Source organism: Bos javanicus, chromosome 2, assembly GCF_032452875.1.
Source record: "Bos javanicus breed banteng chromosome 2, ARS-OSU_banteng_1.0, whole genome shotgun sequence".
NCBI classification, from domain to species: domain Eukaryota; kingdom Metazoa; phylum Chordata; class Mammalia; order Artiodactyla; family Bovidae; genus Bos; species Bos javanicus.
Window position 1 is genome coordinate 10,867,882 of NC_083869.1, and position 16,984 is coordinate 10,884,865.

A 16,984-nucleotide genomic window follows, 5' to 3' on the forward strand; every position below is an offset into this window, starting at 1 on the left:
ACCAATTCTCTTACATTATTCCTAGAAAATGTAATCCTAACAGTCTCAATTATGGAAGACAACTCATAGACATGGGACTTTTCTCCATCTACTAACAAGCTGAATTGTTGAAAGCAGGACGATAATGAGAACAGATGTTTCTGTAGTCATCCAAAAACTCTGACCGTTTAATTGCCATCTGGCCAAAAAAAAAAAAAAAATCACTGAAAACATAACTATTCTTTCTCTCCAGGGAATGTAGCTACTAGGATATAAAATTGGTTATATATATAATGCATATCAGTCACTGATATGGCATAATGCAATATCAGGTTAACTGTTCTTAAAAATTGTTATGTAGTAGCACAGTGACAAATATCATACAGAATTTACTTTTTGATTGACACTCTATATTGCTAAAATTCCTACATGTTAATACTCAGTGCTGGAGAAATCTGCCTGACTTCAGTGGCATCTGTTTTCAGATCACTGTACTATAATTGACTGATGGGAATTATAAAACATAAAATCCAGATGTTCTACATTTGTCCTCTTTGACCAAAATTAAAATTATCATATTATACATCTACATGATTACATTTATTTCCACTATAATGTGACCTTGTAAACGGGAGAGTCTTTAGTAATCAAATGACACTTGAGTTTATATTTATCAAAATTTTGTATTAATACTGGAATATCACATCACAAACAAAACAGTGATACAGATTTACATCCAAAGGCAGTTCAATTTTAGACCAGTCAGAACTATTGGAGATACTAATAACATCTAATACCTGAAACTAATTTGACAGTAAAGGGAAAGTTCACCATCCGTGATGGTAATATAGGCAGTCAGCTATGCCCGTGCAGCATGATGCACATTTGATTTTATCTGTATTTGTGTTCAATATATAATGTGCATAATAATATATGGGAAGTGATTCTCACTGCCCCCATGTGGCTGTATAGTACATGACGTTTTTTAAGAATTTTCCATAATATGCAAGTAATAAATGTTTTAATTCATTTTATTCATTATCTATATAGTTATAGTAATATATTTGCATTATGGAGATCTCCTAAGATATATATTGTAATTGACTAAATTTGAAATTTCAGCTGTTGATATTTTTGGTTATTTAGATGACAAAATTAAGACAAATGAAGGATAATTTTATGGAAGTATTTCTCTACCACAATATACATGTTATTGTGAGTAATAAGTGTTTCACACACACACACACACACACACACACGAATATACATATATAACATCAGATCCATACCCAAGATAATATAAAATTCACTGCACAGTAGAGAGAGACAGCATGGGGCATTGTAATTATTCAAGGTGCAATGATCAATTCTTGATGGTGATGTCAATAAGTCAAGCGGCAAGCTGAGCTTCCACACACACACACTTGATGTCAGTGATCAGAACAAAGTTATTTAAATTGAAATAGTCAATACTCTAGTCCTTTGGTATAATTGGGATCCAGTATATATCTGAGGTTCCACAACCAACTAACATCAGTGAAGTAGAAAAATGAGGAGAGAGGAAGGTCTAGTTGCCATTTTCTCCAGCTGTCAGCTGGTCAAAAAGGAGACAAAAGCTTTGCTTTCAACCTGCAACAACAGAACAGTTGAGTAATCTTTTCACTTCCACCTTCCTTGTTGATAGTGGTATTACATCTCAACTAGAAGGCAATAATATATGAGTTAGTGTCTTCTCTCACCAGGAAGGTATCCAGCTGACTCAAAGGGAGCTGAAATTTCATCTTATCCATCAGCAATGCAACAGTATGGGTAAGTGCTTCACTTTTGATGAAGTAGAGTTGGTGAGATCTAAGAGGGATCTGAATATGCACAACCACCAGGCCAGTGTGCTATACCTCACCAAGGGGATGTCCTGCTATAAAAACAAGAAAAATAAGAAACAGAGTATCCTAACAGCTAAAGTATTAAGGATGCATTTGAAAATCATTCATTATACCAAGAATCAGGAAAATGACAGCATGAATGACAAAAGACAATCCATAGATATCAATACTGATTTTAATCAGATGTTGGAATTATCTTACAAATATTTTAAAGCAGCTTTCATAAAAATGCTACAACAAACAACTCTGGATTTTAGTGAAACAAAATAAAACATAGAAAATCTCTCAAAAATATAAATTAAATAAAAATAACCAAACAGAAATAGTAGAACTGAAAAATACAGTAATTGAAATAAAAACTCACAGGTTGGGCTCAATAGCAAAATATAGATTATAGAGGATGAAGTCAGTGAACTTAAGGACAAATCAATATTTGGAAATGACTTCAGTCTAGAGATTTAATAACTGAACACACCCCAAATACTATACTCAAGGAAATCCACACAGAAATAAATCACAATTAAATTTCTGAAAACTAAAAAACAAAAGTTTCTGAAAACACCCCAAAAGAAAGGATATATTTCTTATATGAGAATCCCAGTTTACAGTGAATTCAGTGTAATACAGTGAATTTACATTTGAAACCATGGGAGCCAAAAGTACTCAAAGAAAAAACTTGTCAAGTGAAATATATGTGTGTGTGTATCTATATATACACAATATATTTATTATATAATATATATTATATGAAGAAAGAAATGTCAACCCACTCCAGTATTCTTGCCTGGGAAATGCAATGGACACAGGAGCTTGATGGCCTACAGTCCATGGGGTAGCAAAGAGTCAGACATGACTTAGCAACTAAACAACAACATAAATATATATATAATAAGATAGAAAAAGTAGAAAATATTTTTAAATGTATATCTAGTGAAAATACCCTTTATTGATAAATATGAAATAGAGAAATTGGTATATGAAGGAAAACTAAGAGAATTTGTTTCTCGCAAGCCTATCACTTATAGTACAGCCACTATGGAGAACAGTGTGCAGATTCCTTAAAAAACTGGAAATAGAACTGCCTTATGATCCAGCAATCCCACTGCTGGGCATACACACTGAGGAAGCCAGAAGGGAAAGAGACATGTGTACCCCAATGTTCATCACAGCACTGTTTATAATAGCCAGGACATGGAAGCAACCTAGATGTCCATCAGCAGATGAATGGATAAGAAAGCAGTGGTACATATACACAATGGAGTATTACTCAGCCATTAAAAAGAATACATTTGAATCAGTTCTAATGAGGTGGATGAAACTGGAGCCTATTATACAGAGTGAAGTAAGCCAGAAAGAAAAACACCAATACAGTATACTAACGCATATATATGGAATTTAGAAAGATGGTAACGATAACCCTGTATACGAGACAGCAAAAGAGACACTGATGTATACAACAGTCTTTTGGACTCTGTGGGAGAGGGAGAGGGTGGGGTGATTTGGGAGAATGGCATTGAAACATGTATAATATCATATATGAAACGTGTTGCCAGTCCAGGTTCAATGCACAATACTGAATGCTTGGGGCTGGTGCACTGGGATGACCCAGAGTGATGGTATGGAGAGGGAGGAAGGAGGAGGGTTCAGGAAGGGGAACACATGTATACCTGTGGCAGATGCATGTTGATATAAGGCAAAACCAATACAATATTGTAAAGTTAAAAAATAAAATAAAAATAAATAAAGTGAAGATGTCAGTAAAAATAGCAGAGTAGAACACTCCAAGAAGCCATCTTGCCAGAAACATAAAAGAAAAATCAAGATATGTAGACCAATTTTGTTAGAACTCTGGAAAATAGTCAAAGGTATATAGCTGAATCAAGAAAAAGGGAACTTTAAAGGGCAGAATAATGTAGTGCTTTTACTTGCTGTTGCCCTACCTACCTTCTCTTCATCATAATGGCTTGGAGATAGTACCTTTTGTTTCTAATGTAGAACCTGGTTCTTGAAAACAGAGGGAGCAGAGCAGAATTGATTATCAAAGAATTATTTATTCTATATGGGGCTTCCTAAAAGACTGATTCAAGTTGCTTATCTTTTTTTTTTTTTTTTTGGCCTAAATCAAAACTCACTCAGTGTAGAAAAGTCATGGGGATTCTTAAAAATAGTTTAAGGTAAACAAACAACATAAAAACATACAGTTTCTTGGAGCAAAATATTACAGTTGAATCAAACAATGGAACAACTAAAATTTGTTGTCCTCAAGAAATAAACTAGAGGAAAGAGTTTCTTTGGAAAATTAGAGAATTCAAAAGTGCCCATGTCCACTGGGAAATTTGGAAAATCATGTGCATGCCTGGGACAATGCACATACTCATAAAAAACTTGAGGGGATCTTAAGATTTTACCTGTTTGCTAGTCTCAGTGCCTAGCACTTAAGAAGTAAAAGCAATGGTAGAGTTATAAATCAGAGAAGGCAATGGCAACCCACTCCAGTACTCTTGCCTGGAAAATCTCATGGACAGAGGAGCCTGGTAGGCTGCAGTCCATGGGGTCGCTAAGAGTAGGACACGACTGAGTGACTTCACTTTCACTTTTCAGCTTCATGCATTGGAGAAGGAAATGGCAACCCACTCCAGTGTTCTTGCCTGGAGAATCCCAGGGACGGGGGAGCCTGGTGGGCTGCTGTCTATGGGGTCATACACAGTCGGACACAACTGAAGCGACTTAGCAGCAGCAGCAGCAGAGTTATAAATAGCCCAGCTAAGAATCAAAGGAGTCCCACAGTACAGAGCCAATCTGCAATGACTGAGAGTTCCCCTTTTCCCTCCCTCTCCCTCTCTCTCTCTCCATTTTATCATTCTGTGAAATATCTATCAAACCATTAACTGAACACAAGCTGAAGTAGCAGAAAATTCAGAGATTATACATGGCAAGGGTCATACATTTAGAGAAATAGTCTTTAAGAATCACTAAACAAATAGCTAGAGAAATAAATGAAAACACTTAGGAAGAGAAACAATTTGCTTTCCGTGGATAACACATTAAAATGTTGAAAATATTGGTTTTTTAAACAATATTTTATAAAACATGTTTAAAGAAGCAGTATGTGACCAAATTACAGAGGAAAGTAACAAAAACTATCCCTGATTGGATTTACAAACTACAGGCTATAAATTGACTTCTAAATATGTTCAAAAAGTTAAAGAAAACTATAGGCAAGATGTAATGGAAATTAGGGGAATGATGTATAAACTTTTGAGAATGTCAATAAAGAGAAATTGTAAAAAGGAGTAAACTAATTAATGACCTTAAATTACAATAGCTAAAATAATGTATTAGAGCATCTCAATAGCATATTTGAGCAGGAAAAGGATAGACTTAATAGAATAATACAGGATCAATGAACTTGAGGATAGGTAATTGAAATTATTTCTTCTGAGGAATGGAAAGCATAAAGAATAAGGAAAGTTAAACAGAGACTAAGAGACCTATGGATTATGATGAAGCATACCAACATAGGGGCTTCCCAGGTGACACACAGTTGGTAAAGAATCTGTCTGCTGATGCGAGAAACACAGATTTAATCCTTGGGTCAGGGAGAACCCTGGAGAAGGAAATGGCAACCCACTCCAGTATTCTTACCTGGAAAATCCCATGGACGGAGTGGCCTGGTAGGCTGCAGTCCATGGGGTTGCAAAAAGTAGATCACAATTGAGCATACATGCTACTCATGACAACATATGTGTAATGGGAATCCCAAGTGTAAAATAGGCATTGGAGCAGAAAAAAAATCATGAATATATAATAGCTGAAGCTTTCTGAATTTTATAAAGGATATTAATCTACACAATAAAGAAGTTCAAAAAAATCAGAGAAAAATGTTCAGCCACTCAGTCATGCCTGATTCTGTGACCCCATGGACTGTAGCACACCAGGCTTCCCTGTCCTGCTCAATTGCCTGGAGCTGGCTCAAACTCATGTCCATTGAGCTGGTGATGCCATCCTGCCATCTTGTCCTCTATCATCCCCTTCTCCTCCCTCTCTCAGAGAAAAATAAACCCAAAGAAATCCACACAAAAACACATTACAGTTAGACAAAGGGAAAATCTTTGAAAAAAGGTACAGTGTATCTTCAATAGAATAGCAGATTTCTCATGATAAACATGGCAACCAGAAGGGAGAGGATGATAGTTTTTAAATCATAAAAGAAAAAAAATTGTCAACCAAGAATTTTATATTTGAAAAAACTGTCCTTAAGGAATGAAGAAGTAATTAAGATACTTTAAAAAGAAAAGCTGAAAGAGTTTGGTACTAGTACACTTGCTCAACAGTAAACACTAAAAAGAGTACTTCAGGCTGAAATAAAAGGATACTATAAAGTAAATCAAAACCATAAAAGAGAAACCTGATAAAAAGTAGCTGCATAGGTAAATATAAAATCCAGTATTGTTGTTATTTTGTTTTTTTAACTCCTCTTTATAGTCCCTATATTATTTTAAAAGGAAATGCATGAAACAACAATTGTAAAGTGTATATACACACACACTACGCATGCATGCTCAGTTGCTCAACTGTGTCCAATACTTTGTGACCTCATGGACTGTAGCCAGCCAGGCTCCTCTGTCCATGGAATTTTCCAGTTATTGGCAGGTGGATTTTTTACCACTGTAATTGTGAATTTGTGAATATTTGTGTAATTTGTGAATATCACAATAAATGGGAGGTGGAACTGTATAGGAAACATATTTGAATGCTATTGAAGCTACGTGTTTACAAGATGGAGTAGGAAGACATGTGTTCATCTACTTCTGTAAGAACTCCAAAATTACAACTCACTGCTGAACAACCATCAACAGCAGAATGTTGGAGCCCACCAAAAAAAGATATCCCATATTCAAAGGCAAAGGAGAAACCCCAGCAAGATGCTAGGAGGGGTGAAATTGTGTTTAGAATCAAACCCCTACCTGGCAGAGACACTTGGAGGGCTCAAACAAAACTTTGTGTGCACCAGGAGACCTCACAGAGACTGAGCCAGTCCTGCCTTTGAATGTTTGAGTGTATCCTGTAGAGGTATGGCTTATTGTCACCCTGCTTATTTAACTTATATGCAGAGTACATCATGAAAAATGCTGGGCTTGATGAAGCACAAGCTGCAATCAAGATTGCCAGGAGAAATATCAATAACCTCAGCTATGCAGTAACACCACCCTTATGGCAGAAAGCAAAGAACTAAAGAGCCTCTTGGTGAAAGTGAAAGAGGAGAGTGAAAAAGTTGGCTTAAAACTCAACATTCAGAAAACTAAGATCATGGCATCCAGTCCCGTCACTTCATGGCAAATAGATGGGGAAACAATGGAAACACTGACAGACTTCATTTTCTTGGGCTCCAAAATCACTGCAGATGGTGACTGCAGCCATGAAATTAAAAGATGCTTACTCCTTGGAAGAAAAGCTATGACCAACATACATAGCATATTAAAAACACAGACATTACTTTGCCAACAAAGGTCCATGTTGGCAAAGTAATGGTTTGAGTCAGAGCTATGGTTTTTCCAGTGGTCATGTATGGTTGTGACAGTTGGACTATAAAGAAAGCTGAGCACTGAAAAATTGATGCTTTTGAACTGTGGTGTTGGAGAAGACTCTTGAGAGTCCCTTGGACTGCAAGCAGATCCAAACAGTCCATCTTAAAGGAAATCAGTCTTGAATATTTATTGGAAGGACTGATGCTGAGGCTGAAGCTTCAATACTTTGGCCTGTTGTAAAGATCTGACTCATTGGAAAAGACCCTGATGTCGGGAAAGATTGAAGGTAGGATGAGAAGGGGATGACAGATTATGAGATGGTTGGACGGCATTACTGACTCAATGGACATGAGTTTGAGCAAGGACTGGCAATTGGTGATGGACGGGGAGGCCTAGCAAACTGCAGTCCATGGGGTCACAAAGAGTCAAACATGACTGAATGACTGAACTGACTGACTGACTGAAGCTACGTATCAATTAAAACTAGTTTTAATAAATTTAAGTTATGAATTCCACTTTCCATGTTCTCTGTTAAGAAATTAAACAGTAACACCAAAGGAAATGAGAGGGAAGGTAAATTTTACACCATAAAACTCTTAGAAAAGGAAGTCACTAATGGAGTAAAGCAAGAACAAAAAAGCTGAAAGACATGTTGAAAACAAATAGCAGAATGACAGAAATAAATTCTTTCTTAATAGTAATTATTTTTAAGTTAAATTGATTAAACCTCCAGTCCAGAAGCAGAAATTGATTGGATAGATTAAAAAAAAAAAAAAACTATGCAATTCCATACTATCTACAAGAGATTAACTTTATAACCAAAGACACAAATAGATTCAAGATGAAAAAGTGAAAAATAGTATGCAAATAGTAACAAAATGAGAGTAGTAATGACTATACTAATGTCAGACAAAATAGGCTTTAAGTCAAAAACTTTTACAAGAGACTAAGTCATATATAACATTTTTATAAAAGGGTCAATTCATCAAGATTATATGTTATAAAAATACATGCACCAAACAACAGAGTCCCAAATATATGAGGCAAACATTCACAGAATTGAAAAGAGAAAGAGAATTCTAAAATAATAGTTTCCATTACCACATTTTAGTAATGGATTGAATTTCTAGACATAAGATTAGTAAGGAAATATTAGACTTGAACAATGTATATGTTTTCTAAACATGAATAGAAAACTTACCCCCACCCCCAACAAATACACATTTTTTAAAGTGCACATGGAACATTCTGCAGGGTAGACCATACTCTAGTCCACAAAACAAGTCTCAATAAATCTAGAAAAACTGAATTCATAAAAAGTGTCCTTTTGTCCACAATAAATTGTATACATATTTTTTTTAAAGTAAGAATTACTAATAACACATGAAAATGATCAATATGATTAATCACTAGGGAAATGCAAATCAAAACTACAAAAGGCTACTTCCTAGCCACCATGATAGCTATAATTAAAATGAGAGACTAACAAGAGTTGGTGAGGATGTGAAGAATTTGAAATCCTCATGTATTACTGGTGGTGATTTAAAATGGTGCAGTTCCTTTCAAAAATAATTTGGTGGTCCCTTAAAATGATAGTCATAGTTACTATGCTGCTGCTGCCAAGTCGCTTCAGTTGTGTCCGACTCTGTGCGACCCCATAGACGGCAGCCCACCAGGCTCCCGCATCCCTGGGATTCTCCAGGCAAGAACACTGGAGTGGGTTGCCATTTCCTTCTCCAATGCATGAAAGTGAAAAGTGAAAGTGAAGTCGCTCAGTCGTATCCGACTCTTCGCAACCCCATGGTCTGTGGCCTACCAGGCTCCTCCGTCCATGGGAATTTCTAGGCAAAAGTACTGGAGTGGGGTGCCATTGCCTTCTTTATCAACCAGTAATATTATTTCTACATGTTTACATAAGATAAGTTAAAACCTAAATCCACACAGAAGCTTAGGATGAATGTTCATAGTAGTATTCATAAAGCAAAAATAGTTGAAACAATTGAAATTCAGTAATTTATCAACTATTGAAGAGATAAACATCATGTGATATATCCATACAACAAAATAGTGTTTGACCATAATAAGGAATGACATAGTGAGTTAGACCACAGGGTAAACCTGGAAAACATTATGCTTAGTGAAAAAGCCAGTCACTAAAATCTATGCATTATCTGATGTGTTTCTAGAAAATGTCCAGAATACTCAAATGTATAAAGATAGAAAAGTAATTACTGGTTGCCTAGGCCTAGGTTGTAGAGAGGAAAGGAATGAAGAGTGATTGCAAATTAGTATGGTGTTTCTTTGGAGATGTTAAAAATATTCTAAGATTAGATTGAGATGATGTGTGCATAACTCTGTGAATCTACTAAAACCCTAAATTTTACAGTTTATGTAGATGGATTTTTATGGCTTGTAGATTATTTCTCATTTAGCTGTTAAAAAGCAAAAAATAGCATTAAGAACTAAATTCTGCAAATGCATTTGACTAATTATCAATTAAGGTTTTTCTTTCTTTGTGTAAAATTTGATAAAGGAATTCTGTCTTCTAACTGCTGATTAGATGAAAGGGTCTTCTTAATGAATTGTTGGAGATATGGCTGAACTCTGGCATTTAATGTTCAAAATTTCTGGTGATTGCTTACAACTTTCAAACTCTGAATGTTGTTTATATATTTCAAATTACATGATTCATCGATTTGGGTTGTCTTGGACTTATGAATGCTATCTGCCTTATTGGATGACCACTTGTTCTTGTTGAGTATTACTGAATGAAACTCAAATACTTTGGATAAACTCCATTTGTTCATCATTTATAATCATTTTTATATATTATTAGATTCAATTCACTCTGCTGCTGCTGCTGCTGCGTCGCTTCAGTCGTGTCCGACTCTGTGCGACCCCGTAGACAGCAGCCCACCAGGCTCTGCCGTCCCTGGGATTCTCCAGCCAAGAACACTGGAGTGGGTTGCCATTTCCTTCTCCATTGCATGAAAGTGAAAAATGAAAGTGAAGTCGCTCCGTCTCGTTTGACTCCTAGCGACCCCATGGACTGCAGCCTACCAGGCTCCTCCATCCATGGGATTTTCTAGGCAAGAGTACTGGAGTGTCTCGCCATTGCCTTCTCCATCGATTCACTCATATGTACTTAAATACTTTTTATACATGCATTAAAGAGAGATGCAGGTTTTTGGTATTATAATGGATATATATATATGTATATATTTATGTATAAATAAATAAATAATTAGTCTTATAAATTGGGAAACATTGCTCCTATTCAGTATTCTGAAACATTTTACACTGGATTGACATTACTTTTATTTTTAAATCTTTGAGGGAATTAGTTTGAGGGAATTAGCATCTTGGCTTGGGATTGTTTTACAGAAGATACAAATTATGAGCTCAAAATCTTTGATGAGATCATCAAATTTATTGTCACATTATTGTTCAAATGTTCTCTTAGTGTATTTTTAATATCTGAATTATATCTAGTATTGCTTATTTTTAATCTGAATTTTAAAATCTGTATTTTTATACTTTTTATTAGTCCAGCTAGAGTTTTATAAATTATGTTGATCTAATTAAGCAAAATCTTTTGATTTTATGAATATTTTCTACCATTTAACTTTTTTTCACTAATTTTGACTCATCTTTATTTTACTTTCTCTCTACTTTGGGCTTTATTTAGTCTTCTTTATTATAGTTTTCTTAGGTAGACTCCTAGGTATTGGTCTGAGGGTTTTTTTTTTTTTTCTATTTAAATTGTTAGAGCTATAAATTTTGCACTAAGAAGTGCTTTATTAGCATTCCACAAATTTTCTCAGGTTTTGATTTTCACTCATTTTGAAAAAAAAATCTATTTTTCCTTCAGGTTTATTTTTTGACACATGATATATAGTTTATCATGCAAACATTTGAATATTTTTAACATACTTTCTGATTTTAAATTCTCATTTAGTTTCATGGTCATCTGAGATACTCTATATGATTCCAAATTCTTTAAAATATAGTGAAATATATTCTGAGTCTGTTAAATGAGGAGAATTTAAAAATATATTGACCAACGTATTTATGATTTAATTATTCTCCTTTTCTTTGTGTAATTTCATGTTTTCATCTGATGTCTTTTTTATTTTTGTCCTACTACATTTCTTGAAGTGCTTTTTTTGCCAGCAAAATAGTGTCAGCTTTGTGTTGTTGAAAATTTGCCCTTATTTTAGTGCAGTATTTTCCATGGACATAGAATTATAGAGTTTTTTTCTTCTAATTCTTAAACAATTTCACTCCATTGTTGTCTTGGTTATTATTTTATTAGTGAGACATACAAGCTATTTTTCTCTATGCACTGTGATTTTTATTTAGGCTATTTTAACGATATTATTTTTATACTGAGTCATTGGTGAAAAACCTCCACAAAAGTGAGAAGCCCAGGACCATATGTTTTCACTGGTAAATTTTAGAAAACATTTAAAGATATAATGCCAGTCTTTCTCAGACTTTTTCAGAAAATTGAAGAGGGAGAAGCTCTTAAAAATTCATTTTATATAGCCAGAATTACTACTACCAAAACCAGAAAAGATATCACAAGAAAACCAAAAAACAATATTCTTGATTTGTATAGATATAAAAATCCTCAATAAAATATTAATAAACAAATTCAGTAGCACATTTAAAGGATCACACATCACAATCTAGTGTGTCTTATCCATGAGAAGAAAGGATGGTTGAACATATGTGATCAATTAGATACATATGTTTTGCCTTAAAGTGCTAAGGCAAAAATCACAGTGCATCTCAATAGATGCACAAAAAGCACTTAACAAAATTTAATATCCTTTCATTATAAAAATACCAAATTAGAAGTAAATTCCCTCATCATAATAAAGGATACATATGAAAACCTCACAGCTGTTATTACACTCAATGATTAATGACTAAAAGCTTTTCCTCTAAGCTCAGGAACAAAGCAAAGATATGTATACTTACCAGGTTTTTTTTTTTTTTCTTTTAACCATAGAAGCCAGAGAAATTAGGCAAGAAAAATAAAAATAAAATTGGTCCATACTGGAAAAGAAATAATATTAATATTATTCATAGATGATACAATTATATGTAAAGAAAACTGTAAAACCTTTACCAAAAAAAAAAAAAAAACTCATTAGAATTGATAAATGAATTCAATAAACTGGTAGGTTACAAAATCAATGTAAAAATTCAATTTTGTTTCTATACACTAACAATGAACATTCAAAAAGGCAAATGAGAAAAAAAATGTTTTATTCACACTAGCACCAAACAGAATGAATACTTAGGAATAAACCTAACCAGGGTAGTATAAGATTTATACATTCAAAACTTCAAAACATTGCTGAAACACAAATAAATTGAAATATCCCATGTTTATGGAATAGAAGATTTAACATTGTTAAAATTTCCAAAGTGATCTATAGATTCAATGCAATTCCTATCAGAATTTCAATGGAATTTTAAAATATATATAAGACAATTCTAAAAGTCATATATAACCACAAAAATCATCAACAGAAAAATCTTGAGCAAGGAGAACACAGTTGTCAGACATTTCACACTTCCTGATTTCAAAACTCATTATAAAGCTACAGTAAGCAAGACGGTATAGTACTACTATACAGACCAACCAATGGAACATAACAGATAGCATAATAGAAAAAAAAAAACCCTCACATACACAGTCAACCATCTTCAACAAAATTGTCAAGAATACACAATGGGCAATGAATTGTCTCTTCAACAAATAGCATTTGCATAATTGGATATGCATGTATGAAAGAATAGAATTGGATCCTTATCTTTCATCATACAAAAAATTCTCAAAATGAATCAAATACTTAAACACACAATCTGAAGCTATAAAATTCCTAAGAGAAAACAGGAGCAAAACTCCGTGTCATTCGTCTTGGCAGTGATTTCTTAGATATGAAGTCAAAAGCACAGTCAAAAGAAGCAAAAATGGACAGGTGGGGTTGCATCATATCAAAAAACATCTTCTGCCTAGTAAAGGAAACCAGTCAAGGGGTGAAAACGCAAACCTCAGAATAGGAGAAAACATTCGTAAACTGCATATCTGTTGGCTTCCCTAATGGCTTAGTGGTAAAGAATCCACCTGCAATGCAAAAGACCTGGGTTTGATCCCTAGGTTGGGGAGATCCCCTGGAGAAGGAAATAGCAACCCACTCCAGCATTTTTGCCTGAGAAATCCCATGGACAGAGGAACTTGGCAGGCTACAGTCCACAGGGTTGCAAGAGTTGGACATAACTTAGCAACTAAACTGCTACCATGTATCTATTAAGATAATAATATACAAAATACGTAAGGCATGCAACTCTATAGAGGATGAGATGGTTAGATAGCATCACCGACTCAATGGGCCTGAATTTGAGCAAACTCTGGGAGGTAGTGGAGGACAGAGGAGTTGGCATGCTACAGTCAATGGAGTTGCAAAGAGTTACATGACTTAGCTACTGAACAACAACTCTATAGCAGAAAAGCAAATAACCCATTAAAAATAGGCAAAGAACTTGAACAGACACTTCTCCAAAGAAAACACACAAATAGCTAATAGATATATGAAAAGGTGCTCAAAGTTACTAATCATAAGAAAGTGCAAATTAAAACCAGAATGTGATATTACCTCACACCTGTTAGGATAGCTAAAATCAAAAACAAAAGCAAAAAGAAAAACAAAATAAATTTTGGAGAAGATGTTGAGTAATTAGAACCCTTGTACATAATTTGTGGGAATATATGGAAATCTTCCTCCAAAATTAAAAATAGAACTATCATATGACTAAGCAATCTCACTTCTGAATATATATCCATAGAATTGAAATCAAGATCTCCAAAAGATATTGGCTCTCCCAGGTTAATTGCAGCATTATTCACACTAGCCAAGAGATGGAAGCAATCTACACATCCACTGAGAGATGAATGGATAAAGAGTATGTTGTATATGCATGTATGCTAAGTTGCTACAGCCGTGTCTGACTCTGCAACCCTGTGGACTGTACCTCACCAGGCTTTTCTGCCCATGGGATTCTCCAGGCAAGAATAATGGAGTGAGTTGCCATGCCCTCCTCCAGGGGATCTTTCCAACACAGGGGTCGAATATGCATCTCTCACATTGCAAGTGGATTCTCTACCGCTGAGCCATCAGAGAAGCCCACATACGATGGTGTATTATTAAGCCTTTAGAAGAGAGAAATCCTGTAATATGCAGCAACATTGTTGACATGAAGTGTAGTCATATGTGTTTTTTATCATGATTTTTAAAAAAGAAAAAATGTATTTACTTACAGACTTGATTGTCACTTTTTTACACTTTATGACGTTTAACTCCTGTGAGTTTCCATGTATTTATGTGGTAGATCCTGATTTTACTTTTGGTCCATGGTTTTATTGTGCTTCACACATTTGAGAAAAAATGCTGGTCATTATTTCTTTAAATATTTTTCTCTACTTCCCTTCTCCCTTTTCTGAGGTACCAGTTACCTGTATGTTAGGCTGCTTGGTAATACAACAGGTCAATTGCTAATGGATACTTTTCTCCTTGTCCTTTTGTTTGCTATGTCTTAAATTTAGTGTATTACAGTTTGTAATCCACTATTAAGTAAAACAAGCTCTTTCCCCCATTTAATCTATTTCATATGTAGAAATATTTATTTGTTCTTATTTAATTTCTATTTACACTAAATTAATAAATACTTGAAATACCTGGGCATATTTAAAATAAATGTATTAAAATCCACTTCAAATCTTTTCTAATTACTTTTTAAGATTCATTTTATTTTTCATTTCTCCTAGTGATATATTTCTTTATTTGAATGTACAATTATTTTTAATAAGATGGTCAATTTTATTGTTATATATTTTATGTTTTCAAGTTCTATATTACAAGTATTTCTTTAAAAATTGTTGGACTTTGTTTTGGCAGTTAATTAACCAATGATTGACAAACTTGACCCTTCTGAGGCTGTTTTTCAGCTTTTTGTTTTCCTGAGGAAATTAAAATTTTCCTTTATTCTGCTGCTACGGCTGCTGCTAAGTCGCTTCAGTCATGTCTGACTGTGAGACCCCATGGACTGTAGCCTACCAGGCTCCTCCATCCATGGGATTTTCCAGGCAAGAGCTGGGCTAGCTTAATCCTATGTAAATTTTTTTAGGTCCTGGCCTACATTTTGAGCAGCCTTCTCAGATATCCTGAAGAAATGGACTCAGCTATGCTGTATTTGTATCCTTGACCACAGAAACTATGAGACAATAAATGTTTGTTGTTTTAAGCTACTAGACTTTGGACTAATGGACTATGTGGTAGGAAATAGCCAATACAATAAGACTATATCTTTGCTCCTTGGAAAGTGGAATCGATTTTTCTGATTTTAATGTTTTAATGTAGTGTCCATATTTTTGGAAAGGACAGTGAATATGAAGATCATTTTTATATCTGCTTTAACCAGAAATCAAATCTTTTAAGTTTCAAATAAGTAGAAGATTATTTGCATATCAACAAATGCAAACATTCTTTAGCTAATCAGAGTAAAATGCTATGTTATGATGGAATTTAAATTAAAAGTTTCTAAAATTCAATTTTATTTATATGGACTTAAAATAATCAATAATAGCCACTCTTTTCATTGTTTAGTATACTTGATATACAAATAAAATATAGGAAAACAATTTTTGTAGAAGTATATTTATTGCATATTGTGGACCAGACCAAGTACTGAAAGAGCAAAGTATAGAAGCAGGAACTAGTTCTTTCAAAGTATATTAACTGGGTTGGAATAAATTCTACAAAATATCTTCCTGCATGATAACTATGTACAGCATTATTGTGACCCTTGCCCTCTCTCTAGTTAGAATTGAAATATGTACATTATGAGAAGGCTTTAATTACAGTCTTTTTAAAAAAATTTTTTTATGGAAATTTAAAACTGATGTTTGCCTTCGTTAAATTATCAACAGCTCTGTATTTATACTTGGAGGATTCATAATTATTTAAGATGTTTTTCAGAATTGTTCATTTTATCCAAGCATTTCCTTTTGCTCTCCATAGAATTTTTTATGAAAATCACCTTTGGCTACATAGGAAACAGAAAAAATTGACATTTTAAGAATTGTAAGTATTGAAATATTTGATGAGCTTAATATTTTATTAACTAGAAGATTTTAAATTCTACATATTTAAATATATTTTTGCTAAGTTTATGATGTAGATATTAAACCATTTCCTTTTCAGTGAAGTGGCTAAAACTTATAGTCAAGAAGGACATTATTAAGATTTATGTGTGGGTGTTAAGGAATTAAAAGGCTCTGTGGCTATAGCAAATGCTTTTGAAATTTGCTTCAAGCATAGAGTTTATCAAGAGCCTCCTTTTTATTAAAAAATAGATTTCTTGTTGGATATAATACCCCATAGTTCTCATCCAGACTCTTGGCAGCACTTTGCTTTTAATAAAGAAAAAATCTACAATCAGGGATTTTTTATTGCACTTGATTAAGCTTCTTTAATAAAAGTTAAAACAGTAAAACTGAGCATAAGTAATATTAAAATTCAC